This window comes from Erythrolamprus reginae, chromosome 3 (assembly GCF_031021105.1).
Source record: "Erythrolamprus reginae isolate rEryReg1 chromosome 3, rEryReg1.hap1, whole genome shotgun sequence".
NCBI classification, from domain to species: Eukaryota; Metazoa; Chordata; class Lepidosauria; order Squamata; family Dipsadidae; genus Erythrolamprus; species Erythrolamprus reginae.
Window position 1 is genome coordinate 63,455,062 of NC_091952.1, and position 7,719 is coordinate 63,462,780.

The window sequence follows — 7,719 nt, forward strand, 5'->3', positions numbered from 1 at the left end:
GCGCCACGGAGAGGTCGCAAAGGCGCAATCCGATCAAGAGCCTCCGCTGCAGCCTTGTTCCAGGCTTCCGCAAGAGACTCCGCCGAACTGTGGACAAGTGCATCTGGAATAACCCAAGCGCCGTCTGAAAGCCCTCTGGGTCCATCAGGCGTCTGGGGCGGAACATCTTAATTGGTTCCGCTTCCCTGCGGGGAAGGATTGGAGCCAGGAAGTCAAGCCGTAGTAGAATACAGAATACATAGTATACAGATGGCAGGCTAATAATTAATATACAGATTTAATATGCTTTTGGCCTGTTTTGTAAGGGAGGGGAATTAATATTGTTATATTAATCAGCATTCAACTAGTGAGGATGTAATGTGTATCTTGTTAGATTTTGGGGGGGGGGTGTAAGGCGCTTTCCTTTTTAATTTCTTGTTATTTTTAAAAAATATTTTGGTAATTTGTATTTAACTTTACTTGAATAAAATAAATACTATTATACAAGCTCTAGAAGGTGTTTTTACTCATGTGATTTATATTTTCTGCTCAGTGCAAGAACTGAAACTTGGGGATGGGAATATGCACACTAAGATCAATATCTATTTTTCTAGTCCTCTCTGTTTGGTACTCTTGTGCATTCAGAGGAAAATTGAGGTCTTTTGAGAAGTCAGAAGCTTGCATAAATATTTGTAACATTTTAGTTGATTCAGTGAAAAAATAGATTTATTGAATTAAAATATTTATATCCCAACCTTCTGATGAAAAATGTTTTATGATGAAGATGTATTATTATTGGCAAAAGATGCAATCAATAACACAAGGGTAAAGCAGCAGCTGCAGAAATCATATACCCATCCTCTTCATACCTATCTCTCAACTGCTGTCTCATATCCTACACCATTCCAGAAGGTCACCTCACCCCTAGCACTGACAACTGTTGAAAGAAACTGGGAATCCCCCTTGTATATCAGTTCGCTTGTTCTCAAGTTTACAGTGGTTAATCCATTAATAAGTATGAGAAAATTAAAACTATTTTAATCAGTGCTAAGTCTATACCATTGAAACATCTTTAGGGAAGAAGTTTCCCAGTTGGAGTTTTTATATAGAAAAGACATGTTTTTCAGTAGTTATCTGTCTTCCATTATGAAATTTGAAGCATAATCTGGAAAGTTAAAAAAAAAAGAGATACTTTCTCAGTTTAATTGACTCGAGGTGTATAGGACAACAAATTCCAGAATTCCCTGCCACTGGTGCTTATTGGAGATGACTAGTAGAGGACTTAATGCTCTTTTATACTTCTACAGTAAATAAAACTCTTGGTAGCTCACATTACAGATTTTTCTCTAAAAAGTCTATTTTGACTTGGATATTAATGTTTTCCTTTGACTTCTTTACCTAGGATCGCAGGAATGAAGAACTGTTGCCTAATTTGGAAAGTGCCAGCATTCCAGAAATTCAAAAAAGCTACACCACAAATTGACATCATATCTGAAGAGGCTTCTGTTTTTATATATTATGTGAAGAAATTAGATCTTACAATGGTTTGCACAAAGGTCCCCGAGGAAAAAAATAAGAAAATAAAATTGCTCTGTGTATATCTCTTGGAATTAAAGACAATAGTACTTCTCTTTTGCAATAGCAGTTAACAAATGTGATAATAAATATAATTGACTCTAGTTGTATGGTTATACAAGAGCATGGATGCATTTCAAATGTTAGGTATTGCTACTATAATTTCATATTGACCTCTTCCCATAATCATGTGCCCATCAAGCACTAAAAATGATCAGTCATTAATACTTGATATCTATCATGATAGATACAACTATACAAATTTTACTGTTCATACTCATTGCAGCGATAATTTCCAAGTCATTGACTTCATTTTATATTTAAAAAGTTATGGACTATCATTATTTTCATTCTGCCCTATATTCTAATTAAAACTGTGCATTATGCTTTGGAAACAAATGGGTCTTTTATAGGAAAATAAACTGGGATAACTGATTTCTATGGCTTTGAAAGCTAAAATATATAATATACTAAACCAATTCTAATATTGCTTCTTGTGTTTTACTGTCACAGATTAAATTACAGCTTTTATGATTGATTAAATTTTAGTACATTTCCACTTTGTTTGTGTGTTACTCTTTTAGGTTGCAAGTCTCGGTTTTTAATTGAAAAGGTGAAAAATATTTGTAATAGTAAATACAAGTAAATACAGTAGTAATTCTCACTTTGGTTGTACAAAAAGTCTCTTACTGCACATGGTTCAAGCAGAAGGGGTTTGAAAATGCAGTTAAGAGTGTTTGTATAAGTAAATGATCATTAAAGAATGTCCACCATTGTAACTAAATGTCCACAATAACTAAAAAGTAATAATAGATTCAAATAGCTATGATGGACCTGTAGATGATGAATGTAGGTACCTTTTAAGTTTTAATTCTGGAAACTAGTACTAACCTGTTCTCTATGTTGGATCCTATAATACAAATCTTTTCAAAAACTGTGGTTTGGAATAACAGCATCAGACCTGTATTTTTGCCTACAATTCTGGTTCATGTGTGTCCTTCATGAGAGTTGTCCTTTAAGTTCAAATAAACAGTATTCATGTGCCACCTAGTGGATATAAAAACAGAGTAAACTTTTCCCTATTAGAGAAACTTTGATTGTAATATTGAAAAATACTGGTAATTCATTGAAATATTTCATATTGTTGGAGAGAGATAGGTTCTAATTGCTGACCAGGAATTTTAGTAATAACATTAAACATGCAAATTCAGTTATGGGATTTTTTAAAAATGATATCTCCTGTTTGATCGCCTAATTTCTAAGATGAGAGCTAAGTCACCTATTAATGGATAAAAACATAGATAATAAATGTTATCATTAATTATTGTGAGGCTTCACTTTTTATTCTGCTAAACTGAGAATGGACATATTTAGGCCAGGAGCAGTCAAGGAAGACGGAACATTTTTTTAAAAGGGGGGGGGGGGCTAGTCGTGGATACTATTGCAACGACTTGCAGAAACTCCTGATATAGGCTGTCTTTACTAGGTAGAAAAATTGGACGTAGCAGCCAACAGTTATCCAGAAAGCTTAGTTCCTAGGAGGTGACCTGCCTCAATTTTGCAGGCAAATTTCCGAGCTTTCCCGTTACATCAGCAGTGAAAACTTTTGTGACCTGTCACATCAGCCAAAAGTTGGTAATGCAGTGCCTGTTAGCACAATAGCTCTTCTTTTGATATGGTCAGATACCTGGAATTCAACAACAAAAATTAAGTCCAAGCTTTTACCAGGCTACCAGATCAGATGAAATTATTTCTCTAGTTATGACTAACAGAAAGCCAGCATCTCATGAGAGCTATTAAAGATGTAGTCCATTTTCATTTTTATTGTGGTACCCAAGACATACATCACTTGCAATATCTTCAAAGGACCAAGTTGTCTTTGGAGATCTATGTTCTTTTTTTAAAGACTGAACTGCTTTTAGCTGCCGCTGAAAGCAGCAGTGTTCCAGGATCCATCTGCCACTCTCTCCCTTCTGAGGCCATCAGGTTTTGGGCCTACTTACCTATTTGCTTCACAAAGCTACAAATGGGTATGTTTGGGTGCAGGGAGACAAGCAAGATGTAGGACTCTGCAAGCAAGCAAACAAATGAATACTTGAATTGGCATCATGCAGCTTGTAAAACAAGCCCCAAATGACACGGTTCTCAGTTTATATTAAACAAGCTGTTTTATAACCAGCTAATACAACTTGGTTTCATATTGTGGCTGGTTTGTGGAAACCCACCGAAAAAATTGGCTTTGTGCATGACTCGCAACAGAGTAAGTATACAACTTTAAGAGAGATCTAGAGAAACAAAAAGATAAGTATGCTCCTTAAGGATAATTTTAAAAGATAGTTGGCAGTATGTAATGTAAGAGATTGTGTATGTACTTTCCTCTTATTCAAAACATTGTTTTTAAAATTATTTAGAAGCTAAGCTTAGATGTTAGATGTTTTAGATGTTTTACTGTGAAGTAGATATTTTTGTTGAACCCAGGAATATGAGGTTGAAATGGATATGCTTGTAGTCTCATTTATTTTGAGGGATTTTGTTTTGTTTAGTTTTTGTGATTTTGTCAACCTATGGCAACCACTGGATTTTTTTTGTCAAGAATTCACAGGCCTCTTAAATTTGGAGAGTCTCTAATATAATCCTAAACTGCAGTGGATTTCCCTAGACATTTGAAGTTTTCTTTTTTTTCCTTTGACACAATTCCTTTGCACAGCAAAAGTATTTTCAGTGGAAAGGCAGAATGGAAATCATATGATTTTTGTTTCAATTTAAACCAAAACATTTTGAGCTTATCAGAGCAAATTAGAGTTTGTAGTAATTACTGGTAACCAGTAGTGGGTTCCTACTGAAACAGTAAAGGACACCGCAACGGTAGCAAAAGTTGAGCTGCGCATGTGCAGGAAGCAAAATCTCACAAGAGGACGCACATGCCCATGAGATTTTGGCGAATTTTTGCTTCTGCCCATGCACGGAATTAAAAAAAAAATGCTGAAATCTCTCTTGTGCGCATCCCCTCGCAGGATTTTGCTTCCTGTGCATTTGCAGAAGCAAAAACACTCTGGGACGCACACACGCACACACACAAGACACCCGAAGCTGTGACGCAGCGTAGCGATCAATGGCAGGTAGGCGCAATTCGCTTGTGATGATAACTATTATCTGTCTTTCACATTTTAGGATTAAGTGGAACAATAGACTTTGAAGGTTAATTAAATAATGAAGTGAAGAGTAGACAAAATTGTTCTTTATTGTAAAGGTATATTTCTTTTCCAGTGGGCAATAGAGCAGCCGCCCTGAGCTTTCGGAGAAGGGCGGCATACAAATCTAATAAACTTTCTCTAAATACTGAAATGTATTGGTATTTATGTCTACTAGATGGGATGTGAAGGCAATTTGGGTGAAAGTGACTGCTGTTGTTTCAGGAAAAGATTGCTTTGTATTTTTCACCCTTCAACCCAAACTAGGTCTTTGAATTTCTTTAAAGAAAACGGTCTACAATTTTTGCACATGCATATTAACGTTTATTGTTTTTATTAAATGCATTGACTTTTCAACTCCATTGCAACTCTATGAAAGGTACAATACATGAAACTTAATGCAGGCCACACATATAATGTGTGTGTTATATGTGATCGATTAGGTCCCACAGAGTTGGCCTTCTCCGGGTCCCGGCGACTAAACAATGTCGTTTGGCGGCTCCCAGGGGAAGAGCCTTGTCTGTGGTGGCCCCGACTCTCTGGAACCAGCTCCCCCCGGAGATTAGAACTGCCCCCACCCTCCTTTCCTTTCGTAAACTCCTTAAAACCCACCTTTGCCGCCAGGCATGGGGGAATTGAGATATCTCCCCCGGGCCTATACAATTTATGTATGGTATGTCTCTGTGTATGTCTGCTTAATAACGGGTTTTTTAAAATGTTTTTAAATTATTAGATTTGTCATGAATTGTTTTATTGTTGTTGTGAGCCGCCACGAGTCTAATAATAATAATAATAATAATAATCCCCCTCACTCCAAACCTCCAATTGTAATCTCACAATCAGACAACCCAAAACATCCTTGCCATTCACTGTAATCCAAGGCCTGAGGAAACCCACCCACCCCACTTCTTAAGAACTTGTCTCAATAGTTTTAGGGAGAGGCCATCCCAGAGGACAAACATTAGGACAGAAATCACATCAGTTGATATTGCTCGGTCACTGCATCTAGAGCATGCTGGCTCTGTCAGATGTTTATGGCAAACAGAAATTATGGAAGATGGAGATCCCTCAAGCAACTAGGACTTATGTCAAGAATAACCAGCATCTTAAATTTGTACCTGGAAATTTGTACCAGTCAAGTTCATAAAGCAGAGATGTTCTATGGGTCTATCATGGCATGCCCATAATAGTGGTGCTGCCACTTTGTGGAGCAGCCAATCCAAGACATCGTCATTTCTCTTCTAATTGAAGACAAAAAATTCAAACTTAAACTAGGCTTAATACAAATAGGTTGACTTATGGAGAATGTAGCATGATCCACAATGTGTGGCATAAGATCCATTTAATTTACATCATTAACTCATCTACTGAGTTGGGCTTTCAGCCAGCCCATTCCCTATTTTTCTGTTTTTAAAACATAATTGATATTTCAACAACAACAAACTACTGCAAATAAAGAAGAAAAGGGGGGAAATTCTGTTAGATAACCAAGAAAATGGTCAATGCATCTTATTGATTTCCCCTTGATGTAAAGAATACTTCTCTCCAATAAGCCAGTAGATGGCACTTCAGCACTTCATATTACAGGAGCAAATAGAAGTTGATAGAAATAAAAGGCATGACTAGCTCTCAAGCAAAATAGTAAGCAAAAAGATCTATAGAGTAATTTCTACTTTTAAAATTGTAGTTGATTAATGTCATTTTTTAAAAAAAAAATATTGTGATGATGCAACATTTTTACACTAATTGTATTTATGATAGAAGATGTGTATCCCACATTATAACTTTTGCAAAACTAAAAAGAGATCTTGGTGCAAACTTGTTAAACTGTAAAGCATTGGAATAAAAGATGTTCAATTGTCTTTTCACACTCAGAGGGAAGCATCTACACCCAGCTGTGTTTTGCAGGAGATTTTAATCTTATTTTCACAGATCCTTTATTGGGCAAGTACAACTACTGTTAACATTAATGTTTTTCAGAAGCAGCATCTGTGCAACCTGAGATTGCTTTTGTACCCCAAACTCTTCCTTAGATTTCCAAAGTAAATCAGCAAATTTCTTTGTGGGTAAAACTAAAAGTGCTGCTTTTGATTTTGAAAGCCCTAGTATGAAGCTCACTTGAAAATTTCTCTTTCTATATAAGCCCCAAACTCAAATATTCTCTGAACTCATGTGAGGGGATTCAACTGCAGCTTATTTATTTGTTTGTTTGTTTGTTTCTTTGGTCACATACATATTGATGGTATTCAACGATACCATATTTATATACATGATACTAGTAAAAGACAAACAAGACAGGGAATGGAAGGCAATCTGGTGCACTTATGCATGCCCCTTACTGACCTCTTAGGAATTGGGAGAGATCAACAGTGGATAATCTAAGGATAAAGTTTTGGGGGTTAAGTAATGATACTACAGAATCTGGTAGTGAGTTCCATGCATCAACTGCTCAGTTACTAAAGTTGTGTTTCCTGCAATCGAGTTTAGAGTGGCTTACTTTAAGTTTGTATCTGTGTGCTCATGTGTTGTGATTGAAGCTGAAGTCGTTGGCAGGAAGAGCGTTGTAGCAGATTATTTTATGGGCTACGCTTAGGTCATATTTAAGAAGATGTAGTTCGAAGCTTTCTAAACTTAGGGTTGTAAGTCTAATTGTGTAGGGTATTCTGTTACAAGTGGAGGAGTGGAGGGTTCTTCTAGTAAAGTATCTCTGGCCATTTTCTAGGGTGTTTATGTCCAAAATGTGGTGCGGGGGTCCAAACAGATGAGCTGTATTCAAGGATTGGTCTGGCGAAAGTTTTGTATGCTCTGGTTAGTAGTTTGTTTGTTTATTCAATTTTTATGCCGTCCTTCTCCTTAGACTCAGGGCGGCTTACAACATGTTAGCAATAGCACTTTTTAACAGAGCCAGGCTATTGCCCCCACAAGCTGGGTCCTCATTTTACCCACCTCGGAAGGATGGAAGGCTGAGTCAACC

General features: G+C 36.7%; 1 protein-coding gene across 5 annotated transcripts in view; it reads left to right on the forward strand.

The window, feature by feature from the left end:
• RAP1A (RAP1A, member of RAS oncogene family) overlaps positions 1–2,113 on the forward strand; it is a 119,332-nt gene extending 117,219 nt beyond the window's left edge. For all 5 annotated transcript variants that reach the window (XM_070745607.1, XM_070745610.1, XM_070745609.1 and 2 more), the window contains one exon: positions 1,382–2,113. The gene's annotated coding sequence lies outside the window, so the exon portion shown is untranslated. The remainder of the gene's footprint in view (positions 1–1,381) is intronic.
• The last annotated feature ends 5,606 nt before the right edge of the window (positions 2,114–7,719 follow it).